Source organism: Myotis yumanensis, unplaced genomic scaffold (genome assembly GCF_028538775.1).
Source record: "Myotis yumanensis isolate MYYU_CA2020_CCGP unplaced genomic scaffold, mMyoYum1.0.hap1 SCAF_18, whole genome shotgun sequence".
Lineage (NCBI taxonomy): Eukaryota > Metazoa > Chordata > Mammalia > Chiroptera > Vespertilionidae > Myotis > Myotis yumanensis.
In genome coordinates this window covers 1,629,544-1,646,245 of record NW_027223769.1, presented here as the reverse complement: position 1 = coordinate 1,646,245, position 16,702 = coordinate 1,629,544, and the positions used below count along the sequence as shown (strand labels likewise).

The window sequence follows — 16,702 nt, the reverse complement described above, 5'->3', positions numbered from 1 at the left end:
TTAGGTATACTGGTTGATGCTCTATCCACTGAGCCAAGCTGGCCAGAGCTCATTTAACACATTTCAATTTTATTTATTTTATTTTACTGTGTTCCTTTATATTTGATTGGATGCTTCCTCCTGTTAGTTTTTCTTACTCATCTTTATTGAAAACCTTCATTTTTGATTTTTAATTTGGCATATTTTATTTTTATGTCATTTGTTTTATCATGTTTTTATTTATATTTTTTCTTGACCACATACAGACAATTGTGAAAGAATGCCTCTAACATGAAATTGATTTTTATAACTTTATAACATGAAATTGCTAATTAACCATTTGTTAAAGAGAGTGACATAAAGGAAATTATACATAAAGTTGGCAATGAAAAAAATATCCTATATAATAAAACCCTAATATGCAAATCAACTGAATGGCGGAATGACCTGTTGCTAAGATGCGCACTGACCACTAGGGGGCAGATGCTCAATGCAGGAGCTACCCCCTGGTGGTCAGTGTGCTCCCACTGGGGAAGCATTGCTCAGCCAGAAGCCAAGCTCATGGCTGGCGAGAGCAGCAGCAGTGGCAGGTGCCTCTCCGCAGCAGTGCTAAGGACCACTTGGGTGATGTCTGACTGCCAGCTTGAGCCCGTTCCTGGGAGCGGGTCTAAGCTGGCAGGCGGACATCCCCTGAGGGGTGGTGGAATGCAGAGGGTGCCAGCCGGGCTGAGGGACCCCCACCCCCCAGTGCACAAATGTTGTGCACTGGGCCTGTAGTACACTTATATTTGAAAGACAGTGCTAAAGTATATTTATAGCTTGATATAAAATTGTAAATGTAATGACCAGAAAACAAAGACTATTGAACCACATCAAATAAAAAACCTAGGAAAAAATAAATGTAGCAACTCCTTTAGCAATAAGGTTAAAGGAAAGAAATCTATAAGACCAAAGCACCCTATGTAATAAAAGCTTAATATGCAAATTGACTGAATGGTGGAATGACAGGCCGCTATGACAGGTACCGATCACCAGTGAGCAGACGCTCAACACAGGAGCTGCCCCCAGCCTGCAGGCCCTGACTGATGGCATCAGGGGGTGGGGCCGGTGAGAAGGTGGCTCCAGGCCAGCCAAGGTGTGTGCCAGCAGGGACCCCCCCAATCACCCCGCTGGTTGCCCACAGATCGGCCCTGGTTGCTGGCCAGGCCTAGGGACGCAACCCATGCATGAATTGTGTGCCACAATCCTCTAGTATAATAATAACATATTGCATACCTGGTTAACATTGCCATACCTCTAGCAATATGGAACAAGAAAAAAGAAAGAAGTGGCAGACAAACAAAATGCATATAGGAGGAGGACAAAGTTAGATTCAGGGGAAGTTAATAGACCAACAGAAGATAGTACTACTTACATATATGATCAGCCTAGACCAAATTGGTATGTTTCTGGAAAATATATAAAAGTTGGTGCAAGATGAAATAGATTTTACCAGATGCTTTCTCCTTTAGTTGTTGTTACTCATCTTTATCAAAAACTTTAATTTTGTTTTTTTTATTTGACATCTTTTAGTTTTGCATCTCAAGTCCCTATATTTTCTTTCTTATGCTCTCTGTCATTTGTCATATCCCTCTTTATCTAAGATTTTTATTTTGTTTTTTTCATTGGGCATATGTTGTTTTTAAATAGAAACTGGATATGGTGATATTTTTTAAAATATATATATTTTATTGTTTTTTTTACAGAGAAGAAGGGAGAGGAATAGAGTTAGAAACATCAATGAGAGAGAAACATCGATCAGCTGCCTTCTGCATGCCCCCTACTGGGGATGTGCCTGCAACCAAGGTACATGTTCTTGACCAGAATCAAACCTGGGACTCTTTAGTCCACAGGCTGACACTCTATCCACTGAGCCAAACCGGTTAGGACTGGGAATATGTTTTTTTTTAGTGTTTTATCTTGTGCTTTCTTTTGTTTGTTGTCTTATTGATCTTTACAAGAATGTTACTTTCAGTTTTTTTCATTGATGTAATTAATATTTGTTTTTTTGTTTATTTATTTATTCATTTTCTTTATATTTTACCTTATGCTTGTCCTTTTCATTTGTTTCACCCACCTTCATCAAGAATTTTTATTACACATTTTCATTTGCCATATTTTAATTTTTTAAAATTGTGTTTCCTTATATTTTATGTTCTGCTTCTCTTTCTTGTTCCTTTAATTGCTCTTTATCAAAAGTTTTCTTTATTTTTAACATAAACTTACTTTATTTTTTTTGGCCGCACAAACATTTAAATTTGTTGCTTTAACATGTAATTAAAAATAAAAAATATTTAACCACTGCACAAAAAAATTGACAAACTTCCCATCATTGCACAATGGAGAAGCACTTAGGAAAAGCTCTTTTGTTTTTCTTATTGGGCATACTTAATTTTTATATGCAGTTTTGTTGTGTTTCTTTATATTTTATCTTTTACTTTCTATCTGTCATTTGTCTTATTAATCCCTATTAAACATTTTTATTTCATTTTTTTCATTGGACATATTTTATTTTTATCTATTTTATTTGACATGTGTTACTCAAATATATATGGGGAGACAACGAAACAACCCCCAAGGAAAGAAAAGGAGGAATCACCAGGAAAGGGACTAAATAAATGCAGGCAAGCAATATATCAGAGAAAGAATTCAGAGTAAGGGTCATAAAGTTCCTAAATCAGCTGGGTGAGAAAATCAACAACATATTTAAGAATCAAGAGGAAATCAAGAATGATATAGATGTAATAAAAAACAAAATGGATGGTTTCAACAGTAGATTAGAAGAAGTGGAGGACAGAATCAGAGAGTTACAAGACAAGTTAGAAAAAATACCCAAACTGAATAACAATTGGAACATAAAAATTGAAAATCAGGAGAGTCTAAGGAGCTTTGGGACAACACGAAACAAAGCAACATCCACATAATAGGGGTGCCAGAAGGTGATGAACAATTGCAAGGAATAGAAAACCTATTTGAAGAAATAATGACAGAAAACTGCCCTGACTTGGAGAAGAAAAAAGTCACACAAGCACAGAGAGTCCCAAAAAGATGAGCCCAAAGAGATCCATACTAAGACACGTCATAATTACAGTGGCAAACGTTAATGACAATGAATCTTAAGGGCTGCAACAGAGACAGAAAGTTACCTATAAGGGATCTCCCATTACACTATTAACTGATTTCTCAACAGAAACACATCAGGCCAGAAGGGAATGGAATGAAGTATAGAAAGTGATGCAAAGCAAGGGACTGAATCCATGAATACTCTATCCAGAAAAGCTATCAATCAAAATAGAAGGTGAAATCAGGAGCTTTGCAGACAAAAAAAGGGTAAGGGAATTTACTATCACCAAGCCAGCAATGCAAGAAATTCTAAAGAGATTGTTGTAAAAATAAAAAAATAGAGAGGGAAGAAGGAGCATAGGGCATAAAAAATAAAAATGGCAACAAACAAGCACCTATCAATAACAACTTTAAATATATATGGATTAAATGCCCCAATCAAAAGACAGGGTAGCTGAATGGATAAGAAAACATGATATATATATATGTGTGTGTGTGTGTGTGTGTGTATGTGCATATATATATATATATGCTATCCACAAGAGACCCACCTCACAACAAAGGACTCACACAGACTGAAAGTGAAGGGATGAAAAAAATAATTTCAGGCAAAGAGAAAGTAAAAAAGCTGGAGTAGCAATATTTATAGCTGACAAAGTAGACCTCAAAGTGAAGGCCATAAAAAGAAATAAGGAAGGCTATGTCATAATACTAAAGGGATCAACAAACAAGAGGATATAACTCTGGTAAACATATATGCACCCAGTACAGGAGCACCCAAATACATAAAAAAAAACCTTCTGGAAGATATCAAGGGAGAGATCAACAGCAATACAATCATAGTAGGGGAATTTAATACCCCATTGACATCACTGGATAAATCTTCTAGACAAAAAATCAAAAAAGAAACAATAATCCTAAATGACTCACTAGATCAGGTGGAATTAATTGACATCTTCAGAACATTTCACCCTGTTGCAGAATTTACCAGATGACCGGAAAATACACAATGGGTACTCAGAAGATTCAGGAAAAACCCTTTATTTGAAGATGTACTAGTACAGTGACTCAGGGCAGTCATTCTCCAAAGCCTGAGTGATGAATATGGAGGAAGCTTTCCTTTTATCCCCTTAGTTTCTTTGTTTCCCAACTTCCGGGCTTTTGTGGCATTCTTTCACAGACTTACCTAAGTCAGTTACAATGGGGAAGTACGATTACATTTAAAGGCATGGCCTGGGTGGTGCCAGTGACCTCCCCTCTGGCTAAGCTGTTAAATTCTAGGTTTATGGCCCTTTTAACTGAGAGTATTTAGGAAAACTGATTATTGCCTAAGGAAGGGGAAGTGACTTTATTATAGGCTAACAAGAATGTGCATCAGAATACTGGTTATTGGCACAGATTCAAATTGCTAGGCCCCGCCAATTATCTTATATTCCCCCTCAATCCCAAAGTAATGAAATATGCATTCTTCTTGAGTGCACATGGGATATTTTCAAAAGATAGACCACATATTAGGGCACAGGCTAAGTCTCTTCAAATTTAAGGAGATAGGCATCATATCAAGCATTTTCTTAGATCACAATGGCATAAAATTAGATATCAGCTACAATGAAAATAATAAAAAAATATGGAGGCTAAATAGCATGCTATTAAACAATGATTGGGTTACCAAAGAGATCAAAGAAGAAATTAAAAGCATCCTGGAAACAAATGACAAGGAAAAAACAACAATCTAAAATCTATGGGACACAGTGCAAGCAGCCCTAAGAGGGAAGTTCATAGCACTACAGGTCTACCTCAAAAAAACAAGAAAAACTGCCAATAAGTTATCTAACCCTACAACTTAAAGAACTAGAAAGAGAGCAACAAGGAAAGCCTAGAATGAGTATAAGGAAGGAAATTTTAAAGATCAGAGCTGAAATAAATGACATAGAGACAAAAACAAAATAAAACAAAACACAATAATACAAAAGATCAATAAAACCAAGAGCCAGTTCTTTGAAAGGATAAACAGGACTGATGAACCTGTAGTCAGGTTCACCAAGAAACAAAGAAAGAAGACCCAAATACATAAAATCAGAAATGAAAGAGGTAAAATAATAACTGACCCCACAGACATACAAAGGATTGTAAAAAAAAAAATACTACAAACAACTCTACTCCAACAAACTGGACAACCTAGATGAAATGGACATATTCCTAGAAAAATACAACCTTCCAAAACTCAATCAGGAAGGATAAAAAAACCTGAATAGGCTGATAACTACCAATGAAATTGAAGCAGTAATCAAAAAAACTTCCAGTGAACAAAACCCCTGGTCCAGACGGCTTCACAGGTGAGTTTTACCAAATATTCAAAGAAAAACTAAAACCTATCCTCCTCAGACTATTAAAAAAAATTCATTAGAAAGGCACACTACCAAGCTCTTTCTATGAATCCAGCATTACCCCAATTCCAAAACCAGATAAAGACATTACAAAGAAAGAGAATTACAGGCCAATGATGAACATAGATGCTAAAACCCTCAACAAAATTATAGCAAATCGGATCCAGCATTACATTAGAAAGATCATACACCATGAACAAGTGGGAATTATTCCAGGGATGCAAGATGGGTACAATACCTGCAAACCAATAAATGTTATACATTACATAAACAAATTGAGAGACAATAATCACATACTGATATCAATTGATGCAGAAAAAGCATTTGACAAAATCCAATACTCTTCCTTGATAAAAACTCCCAGCAAAGTGCGAATGGAGGGAGGGATCACACCTCAACATAATAAATGCCTTATATGACAAACCTACATCCAGCATCATACTCAATGGGAAAATCTAAAACCTTTTCCCAAGAACAGGAACAAGACAGGAATGCCCACTTTCACCACTCCTGTTTGATATAGTACTGGAAGTGCTGGCCATAGTAATCAGACAAGGAGAAGAAGTAAAAGGCATCCATGTTGGAAAAGAAGTAAAACTGCCATTATTGGCAGATGACATGATATTGTACATATAAAACCCTAAAGACTCCATAAAAAAACTACTAGACTTGATAAATGAATTTGGAAATGTAGTAGGTTACAAAATTAATACCCAGAAATCTATGGCTTTTTTATACACCAATAATGAACTCACAGAAAGAGAAACTAAACAAACAATCTCATTTACCATTGCAACAAAAAATTAAGATACCTAGGAATAAATGTAATTAAGAAATTAAGAGACCTGTACTCGGAAAACTATAGGATGTTGAAAAAAGAGATAGAGGAAGAAATAAACAAGTGGAAGAATATACCGTGCTCATGGATTGGTAGAATCAACATCATTAAAATGTCCATACTCCTCAAAGCAATCTATAGATTCAATGCAGTTCCCACTAGGCATATTTCACAAACCTAGAACAAACTCTCCAAAAATTCATATGGAACAAAAATATACCCTGAATAGCTGCAGCAATCCTGAAAAAGAAGAACAAAGTTGTAGTGATCACAATACCAGCTATCAAGCTATATTATAAAGCCACTGTTCTCAAAACTGTCTGGTTCTGGCACAAGAACAGACATATAGACCAATGGAACAGAACAGAGAATCCTGAAATCAACCCAAGCCATTATGCTCAATTAATATTTGACAAAGGAGGCAAAAGCATACAATGGAGTCAAGATAGTCTCTTCAATAAATGTTGTTGGGAAAATTGGAGAGATACAGGTAAAAAATATATGAAGCTAGACCACCAACTTACACCATACACAAAAATAAACTCAAAACCCATAAAAATCTTAGGAGTATCCATCGGCAGCAAAATGTCTGTTATATGTCATAGCAATATCTTTACCAATACAGCTCCTAGGGCAATAGAAACTAAAGAGAAAATAAACAAATGAGACTACATTAAAATAAAAAGCTGTGCACAGCAAAAGAAACCATCAAAAAAACAACAAGAGAGCCCACTGCATAGGAGAACATTTTTGCCAATGTCATATCCAATAAGGGTTTAATCTCCAAAATTTATAGGGAACTCATACAACTTAACAAAAGGAAGATAAACAATCCAATTAAAAAAACGAGCAAAGGACCTAAATAGATACTTTTTGAAAGTGGACATACTGAAGGTCAAGAGACATATAAAAACATGCTCAAAGTCACTAATCATACAAGAGATGCAAATCAAAACGACAGTGAGGTATCATCTCACACCTGTCAGAATGACTATCATCAACAAATCAACAAACAACAAGTGATGGAGAGAATGCGGAGAAAAAGGAACCCTCTTGCACTGCTGGTGGGAATGCAGACTGGTGCAGCCACTTTGGAAAACAGTATGGAGTTTCCTCAAAAAATTTAAAATGAAACTCCCATTTGACCTAGTAATCCCACTTCTAGGAATATATCCCAAGAAATCAGAAACACCAGTCAGAAAGGATATATGCACCCCTATGTTCATAGCAGCACAATTTATAATAGCTAAGATTTGGAAACAGCCTAAGTGCCCATCAGCAGATGAGTGAATTAAAAAGCTGTGGTACAACTATACAATGGAATACTATGCTGCTGTAAAAAAGAAAGAACTCTTACCATTTACAACAGCATGGGTGGACCAGGAGATCATTATGCTAAATGAAATAAGCCAGTTGGAGAAAGAGAAATATCACACGACCTCACACATTTGTAGAATATAATGAACAACATAAACTGATGAACAAAAATAGATTCAGAGACATGGAAGCATCGAACAGATCCTCAAACCTCAGAAGGAAGGCAAGGGAGGGTGGGGAGAGGGGGCGGATAAGATTTCAAAGGACTTGAATCCATACATATAACCATAACCATGACACAGACAGTAGGGGGGTGAAGGCATGTGCTGGGGTGCAGAAATGGCTGGGGAGAGGTCAATGGGGTAAAAGGAGACATATGTAATACTTTAAACAATAAAGAATTTTAAAAAATATTATCCAATGGATGGACAGTTATATTTTGATATATATGTTCAATGTAATAATTTTTGTCTGTTAATTTTAAGAAAAACTTAATTTTTGTTATAATATGGACATTTGATTTGAAAATTTTAAACAAAGTAATGGTCTGGCTCTGAGTTATATTTTAAATGTTTTCACATGATTGGCCGGCCAATTCCTACAGACAGTGAATAACTTACTTTGCAGTGGGTCACTCATATGCCAGCTAACTAGCTCCTTATCTTAAAAAAATCATTATCATAGTTCATAGTCTCAACTGTCTAAAATTAACATCTATATATTTTATAATTACAAAAACCACATGTTATTACGTGTTCAACTTCATTGAAGTACATCTACCTTCTTATGTAACTCCCTCACCAAGCAGATATTTCCCCTCCATAGTCATTAGGGTTTGTCTGTGAGATTACACAATGTTAAACCCTTTGCTTCTAGAGCCCTTACTGGGAAATCACGTCATAACAGCTCAGACTGAGCCCCGCCCCTTGCATTTATCTTTGAGCAACCTCACCGAAATCTGGCAGTCCTTCTTTGTACCAGGTCAGTGAGCAGTGCAGCTCCTGTCCAGAGAAAGTGAGTATCTAATTGGTTTTATGCTCATTGCATTTGTCTGTCTTTTTTCAGTCATCTCCATAATTCAAGACCCAGGCACAGAACAAGTGTCACCAGGTTTGAAGTCACAGCTGACTGAAGTACGAATTCTACATGTTTTCCAAAGGTACAATAATTTCGTTTATTAAAGCTACGCTCGTGAAACTTCTAGATAACATACCTAGTACATTTGTAATGGAGGAGATGATGCTATTTTTACTCGAGAAAGTAATAACGTATGGAGACAATATGTTAATGACGGTCTTAAAACAACTACGCAAATTGGCAATTGAGGCTATTCTTACGTTTGTAAAGAGAAAGATTGATGCTGTTACTGAAACCCAATTTAATAAACTTAAGAAAAATATCACTTCATTCTTTAAGAAGAAGAATCTTCATGAACTAATCTGCACTCATGTGGTTTCAGAAAAAATAATAGGTGATCAGTGTCACTGTCCATTGCTGTCCATCAGTGTCACTGTTAATTGTCACTTCTGAATGAACAATCTTTGTGGATGAATCACAACCAAACTGATTTATTGCGAACCAATCTGCACAAATGTCTTCTTTTTCACAAAAAAGTTGATAAGTGCACATGGTAAATGATTATCACGCTGAATGAAAACCATCTTACCTTCCAAGATGAATCAAGACTAAACTAATTTACAGTGGGGCCTTGACTTACGAGTGTCCCGACTAACGAGTTTTTTGAGATACGAGGCGTCTCTCGACCAATTTTTTGCTTTGAGTTGCAAGCTAAAATTCGGGTTACGAGCCAGCTTCAGATACCCGACCGCTAGTTGGCGCAGCGAACGTCACAGTGAACGCCCAGCATTCAATTCATTTTAATGGTGAAAATTGATTTGACATACGAGTAATTTGAGTTACGAGCTCTGTCACAGAACGAATTAAACTTGTAAGTCAAGGCACCACTCTATTGATTTATAATAAAAATAAAATATCTCTTATTAAAAATATTTTTGTGAGATGTTTTATTAGCCTTTTGCCACCATAATTTTTAAAATATGATTGCCTGACTAAAGAGACAGATTTGAAACTAAAAACAAAAACCTAGATAAAAATAAATGTAGCAACTGCTTTAGTAATAAGGTTAAAAGAGAAAAATAGATAAGAACAAAACATATAATAATAACATATTGAATACCTGAATAACATTGCCAGACCTCTAGCAATGTGGAACAAGAAAAAAGAAATAAGTGGCAGACAAACAAAATGCATATAAGAGGAGGGAACAAAGTTAGATTCAGGGGAAGTTAATACAACAACAGAAGACAGTATTACTTCCATATATGCTCAGCCTAGATCAAATTGGTATGTTTCTGGAAAATATACAAAAGTTGATGCAAGAAGAAATAGCTATATTGTGTTCCTTTATATTTTAATGGATGCTTTCTCCTTTAGTTATTGTTAGTCATTGTTATAAAAAACTTTAATTTTGCTTTTTTCATGTGGTCAATTATATTTTTACTAGAGGCCCTGTGCACAAAATTTGTGCATGGGAGGGAGGTGTCCCTCAGCCTGGCCTGCACCCTCTCCAATCTGGGACTCCTTGGGGGATGTCTGACTGCCGGTTTAGGCCTGATCCCTGTCACAATCTGGGACCCCTGGCTCCTAACCTCTTGCCTACCTGCATGCTTGATAACCCCTAAATGCCTCTGCCTGCCTGCCTAATCTCCCCCTAATCACTCCCCTGATGGCCTGATCACCCCCAGCTGCCCTCCCCTACTTACCTGATAACCCCCAACAGCCCTCCCCTGCCCAACTGATTGCCCCCAAGTGCCCTCCCCTGCCAGCCTGATTGCCCCCAACTGCCTTACCTGCTGGGCTTATTGTCCCCTAACTTTTTTCTCCGATGTCCCGGCCTGATCTCTCCCCTAACTGCTTGCTCCCTTACACCAGCCTGATTGCCCTAACTTCTTGCTCTCCTGCCAGCCTGATTGCCCCTAACTGCCTCTGCCTCAGCCCCTGCCACTGTGGCTTTGTCCAGAAGGAAGTCAGACATCTGAAAGATGTCCAGTCAATCCAGTCTAATTAGCATATTACCCTTTATTAGTATAGACTAGAGCCCTGGTGCATGAAATTCATGCACTGGGGGTGTCCTTCAGCTCAGCCTGCACCCTCTCCAATCTGGAACTCCTCAGGGGATGTCTGACTGTCAATTTAGGCCCAATCTCACTATCAGGATTGCTGGCTCCCAACCACTTGCCTGCTTGCCCCTAACTGCTTCTGTCTGCCAGCCTGATCACCCCCTAACCACTCCCCTGCCAGTCTGATCGATGCCTAACAGCTCCCCTGCTGGCGTGGTCACCTCTAACTTCCCTCCCCTGCTGGCCCAGTCACCCCCAATTGCCCTCCCCTGCAGGCCTGGTCCCCACAACTGCCCTCCCCTACAGGACTGGTCACCCTCAACTGCACTCCCCTGCAGCCTGGTTGCTCATAACTGCCCTCCCCTGCTGGCCCGATCGCCCACAACTGCTCTCCCCTGCCAGCTATCTTGTGGCAGCCATCTTTCACCACATGAGGGCTGCCATGAGGGCGTGATGGTCAATTTGCATATTACCTCTATTATATTGGATGCCTTATGTTTTATCATATTTCATTGGTCATATTTTCTTTTTAGTGTTTTATCTTGTGCTTTTGTTGTTGTTGTTGTTAATCCTTGCCCGAGGATATTTTTCTATTGTTTTTTTAGAGAGAGTGAAGAGAGAGGGAAAGACAGACAGAAACATCAATGTGAGAGAAGCACATCAATTGGTTGCCTCCTGTAGGAGCCCTGACCAGGACCTGGGCTGAGGAGGAGCCTACAACCAAGTACATACCCTTGACCAGAATCAAACCTGGGACCCTTTGGTCCACAGGCTGACACTCTATTCACTGAGCCAAACCAGCTAGGGCTTGTGCTTTCTTTTTGTTTTTTGTCTTGTCATTGACCTTTATAAGAATGTTCCTTTTGGTTTTTACATTTGAGGTAATGTATATTTATTTATTTACTAGAGGCCCAGTGCATGAATTTATGCATGGGTGGGGTCCCCAGGGGGGTGGGGTTCAGCCAGGACATGACTGACCCTCCTAGTGGGTGGTGGGATGCCCTTGCCGGCCCTGGATCCAAATCCATCCCACTGACATTCGTGCTGGTTGTTGGGAGCTACCTAGCAGCCGGCTGCTTTTATATTGTTTCTGCATTGTGGAGCGGACCGTCTATGGAGAGAAAGCGGCCACGATGCCTGAGGCAGACTTCCAGGAAGCCAGCAGTGCTGTCGGGATCATGCCAGCGGCACTGGTCCATCGGTGCCTGGCCTGTTCTCCAGAGATTGGACCTGTAGAACTACTGAGGGAGTGAGTGGCTGCTGCGGGGCTGGTGGGCCACTGGGATGGGTCAGTCAGCAGAGCAGCGCTCCTGCTGTGGGAGCACACTGACCACCAGAGGGCAGCTCTTGTGTTGAGCGTTTGCCCCCTGGTGATCAGTGCGCATCATCGCAACCCGTCGTTCAGTTGTTTGGTTGCTTACGCTTTTATATATATGCTAGGGGCCCAGTGCACAAAGATTCATGCACTGGGGAGGGGGGGTGGGGGAGTTCCTTAGCCCGACCTGCACCCTCTCCAATCTAGGAGCCCTCAGGCGAGCCCTCTCCAATCCCAGAGTTTCTGTCTGTCTTTGCAATCATATGAGCGAATTGTCTGAGACCCCTAACCCAGTTTGGTTTGTTGCTCAGAATAATAGAGGCTTTTCTTTTCTTTGCTCCATTGGTAGAGACTTCCTGGAAGTTTTAGGATATCTTCCCTTTAATTTTTCCTAGACACTCTGATTTTACTTATGTCTCTCACCTTTGCTTTCCCTCCATCCTAACTGCAACAGTAACTTGCTCCAGGCTCACTTTGCTCTAGTGTCTCCATCTGCCACCAAAACTACGATTCCCAGCAGTCCTGGTGCTCCCTGTGCTCTGGGCTTCTGCTTCCAGTCCTGGGGCTGCCACAAAAACTACTATTCCCAGAATTCCTGGTGCTCCTCACACTCTGGGTTTTCCCCCCCCCGACCAAGGGAGCCACATCCCCCCAAGGGAGCAACCGAGGGAGCCACGTCCCCCCAAACTGTTGTCTTTCCCACTCTGCTCTGTGCATGCAAATTACCTGCCATTTTTGTCAGGTTAATTTGCATACTCACTCCTCATTGGCTTGTGGGTGTGCCTTGTGGGTGTAGCTTGAGCATAGCAGAGGGATGGTTAATTTGCATATTTCTCTTTTATGTATAGGATATAGATTTGTTTGTTTGTTTTTCTTTATATATTACCTTATGCTTTTCTTTATTGTTTGTCTTACCCATCTTCATCAAGAATTCTTATTGCACATTTTCATTTGCCATATTTTAATATTTTAAATTGTGTTTTCTCATATTTTATCTTTGCTTCTCTTTCTTTTTTTTTTTTATTTTACAAACCCTTGTGTCAAGGGCTGACTTTCAATAGATCACAGCGAGGGAGCTGCTCTGCTACGTACGAAACCCTGACCCAGAAGCAGGTCGTCTACGAATGGTTTAGCGCCAGGTTCCCCACAAACGTGCATTGTGTGAAGGGCGTGGTGGCGGCCCCCTTTCCAGCCACACTCTGTTTCCCAGGATGAAGGACTCTCTGCACCGGACCGGTCCCGATGCGCGGCGGGGGGCTCCGCCCTGCGGGGGAGTGAGGGCCCGCTGGCGGGGACAGCGGGGGACTGGCTATCCGAGGCCAACGGAGACTCCTGCAGCACTGCTGTATCATTCCACCTGGGCGGGATTCTGACTTAGAGGCGTTCAGTCATAATCCCACAGATGGTAGCTTCGCCCCATTATCTTTGCTTCTCTTTCTTGTTCCTTTCATTGCTCTTTATCAAAAGTTTTCTTTCTTTTTTTAAAAATATAAACTTACCTTTTTTGGCCATGAAATTTTTAAATTTGTTTCTTTAAATGTAATTAAAAAATATTTAACCACTGCACATAAAAATTGTCAAACTTTACTTCATTGCACAATGGAAAAACATGTAGACAAAGCTTTTTTTTTTAAAAATGTGCATACTTAATTTTTATGTTTAGTTTTGTTGTATTCCTTTATCTTTTATCTTTTACTTTATCTTTGCCATTTGTCTTATTAATCACTATCAAACATTTTTATTTTGTTTTTTCATTAGGCTTGATTTATTTTTATCTATTTCATTTGATGTGTGTTATTCAAATATATTTTGGAATATATATATGTATATATATGCAGTTGTTCAAATATATATTTTAGTGAATACTTACTTGTTTCTATTAAATTAATATACATATATATGTATTTTTTGAAGTTTCAGCCATGAATATTTTTCCATTGATTTCTTAGAGAGAGTGGAAGAGAGAGGGAAAGACAGAGAGAAATGTCGATGTGAGAGAAACATCAATTGGTTGCCACTTGCACTGACCCTGACCAAGGTTAAGGCCAGGAAGGCTCCTGAAACTGAGGTACATACCCTTGATCAGAATCGAACCTGGAACCTTTCAGTATGCAGGTTGATCCTCTATCTGTTGAGCTAAACCAGCTAGGGCTTTGTTAGTTTAATATTTATAAAAATCATATGTACTTCTTTTAGTTTAAGTGTGTAAAAGTCTCTCAATATTGTCCCATGGATGGATAGTTATATTTTGATATATACGTGAAATGTAATAATTTTTGTCTGTTAATTTTAAGAAAAACTTTATATTAATTATAATATGGCCATTTGATTTGAAAATTTTAAACAAAATAGTGATCTGTCTCTGAGTTGTATTTTAAATATTTTCACATAATTGGCCCACCAATTTCTACAGATAGTGATTAAGTTACTTGGTAGCAGGTCTCTCATATGCCAGCTAACTAGCTCCTTATCTTAAAAAAATATTTATAATTTTAGTCTCAACTGTCTAAAATTAACATTTATATTAACATTTATATGTTTTACTAGGAGCTCAGCGCACCATTCGAAATCGCATGGTGCCACCCACCCTTGGTCCGGCCCTGCCTCCCTCTCTGGCCCTTGAAGCAGCTGCAGCCGCTGCTGATCAGGCCCTCCCGCAGTGCAGGCCCCTGCCATCCCATCCCTGATGCTGCATGTGCAACCTCCTCCTGTCCGGCCCACCCGTTACGGCATCCTGGTTAGCCTATTTCTCTATTATATATATATAGGTAATTAGAAGGATCACATGTTATTACGTGTTCAACTTTATTGAGGTGCAACTACCTCCTTATCTAACTCTCACACCACGTGGATATTTCCCCTCCAAGCACACTGGGGTTTGTCTGTCAGATTAGAAAATGTTAAACCCTTTGCTTCCAGAGCCCTTCCTGGGAAACCACACAATCACAGCTCAAGCTTAGCCCTGCCCCTTGCATTTATCTTTTAAAAAATTTATTGATTAAGTTATTACATATATGTCCTTTTCCCCACGTTACTCCCCCCCCCCCCCCCCCCCGCACTCATACCCTCACTTCCCTGTTGTCTGTGTCCATTGGTTAGGCCTATATGCTTGCATTTAAGTCCTTTGGTTGATCTCTTCCCCTTACCCCCACCCTTTCCTACCTTCCCTCTGAGGTTTTACCATCTGATCGATGCTTCTCTGTCTCTGGATCTGTTTTTGTTCATCACAACCTTCCCCAAATCTGGCAGTCCTGCTGTGTCTCAGCTGGGTGTCCAGGGGAACTGAGAACCCAATTGCTTTTATGCTCATGACATTGGCCTCTGTTTTCAGTCACCTCGATAAATTAAGACCCAGCACAGAACAAGTGGCACCAGGTTAAAAGTCACAGCTGAGACTGAAGTACCTAGTCATCATGTTTTCCAAAGGTATGATAATTTCATTCATTCAAGGCCTGCTCATGAAATATCTAGTTGATATATCTAGTCTATTTGTAATGAATACCAGATGCTATTTTTACCAGAGAAATTAATAACATACCGAAATAGCAAGGTAATGAAGATCATTAAACAAGTACCTATATTTGCAGTTAAGACTATTCTTAAGTTTGTAATGAGGAAGATTGCTGCTGTTACTGAAACCCAGTTTGTTAAACATATGAAAAATATCACTTATTTCTTTAGGAAGAAAAATCTTCATGAACCAATCTGCACCAATGTGGCTTAAGAAAAAATAATAAATGATCATGGAAAACAATGATCAATTATGAGTGAGCAACCACTTGCCTTCCTGGATGAATCACAACTAAACCAATTTATTGATTTACAATCACAAAATAAAAATATATCTTATTGAAAATATTTTTGCAGGAACTTTTATCAGCCTTTTGCCTTCATAATTTTACTGAATCTGATTGCCTGACTAACCAAGCAGTTTTGAAACTGAATAAAATAAAGTCTTGGTAAACAGAATACAGTGTAAGGCCTGTGTCTGTGTTGAGGTCTGTCTGAAACTGGGATGGGCACATGGGGCAAAGCGGAGACTGGGAGAGAAAAAGAGCTTCATGAGTAATGGGGCTGCCTGATAAGGAGCTTGAGGCTGCATTGGGTTTCGAGAACTTGGGAAAAGCAGGTCCAAAGGCTAAAATTGAGGAGTTAAGAGTCCTGAGTGACTTTGCTGACCACCTGCCTAAATGGAGAATCTCTAGGCCGAGTCCACACTGTGGGTGGTTTGAGGGGCAATCTCTCCTCTAAGTGAGGGATAAGGAAATGGACCAGAGTAGAAATAATAGTCTAGAGCAGCTGTTCTTAACCTGTGGGTGGCGACCCCTTTGGGGGTCGAACAACCCTTTCACAGGGGTAGCCTAAATACAGCCTGCATATCAGATATTTACATTACAATTCATAACAGTAGCAAAATTACAGTTATGAAGTAGCAACGAAAATAATTTTATGGTTGGGGGTCACCACAACATGAGGAATTGTATTGAAGCATCACGGCATTAGGAAGGTTGAAAACCACTGGTCTAGAGGGTAAATCAAATAGAATGAATGGAACACAGGGAGACCTCCCAAAGGCTTCCTGATGTCATATTTTTGGTAACTGGGACCCAAGAGGCTCAGGTCC

General features: G+C 39.3%; 1 long non-coding RNA gene across 3 annotated transcripts; it reads left to right on the top strand.

Annotated features, from left to right (window-relative positions):
• Positions 1 to 8,691: 8,691 nt before the first annotated feature.
• LOC138997104 (uncharacterized) lies at positions 8,692 to 16,001 on the top strand. 3 transcript variants are annotated; one of them, XR_011468898.1, is made up of 6 exons: positions 8,692 to 8,782; positions 11,830 to 12,012; positions 14,626 to 14,815; positions 15,253 to 15,347; positions 15,410 to 15,504; positions 15,760 to 16,001. It is a non-coding gene; the product is annotated as an uncharacterized lncRNA (long non-coding RNA). The 3 variants fall into 3 exon arrangements; XR_011468899.1 differs by lacking the exon at positions 11,830 to 12,012; XR_011468897.1 differs by lacking the exon at positions 8,692 to 8,782 and having other exon boundaries at positions 11,375 to 12,012.
• The last annotated feature ends 701 nt before the right edge of the window (positions 16,002 to 16,702 follow it).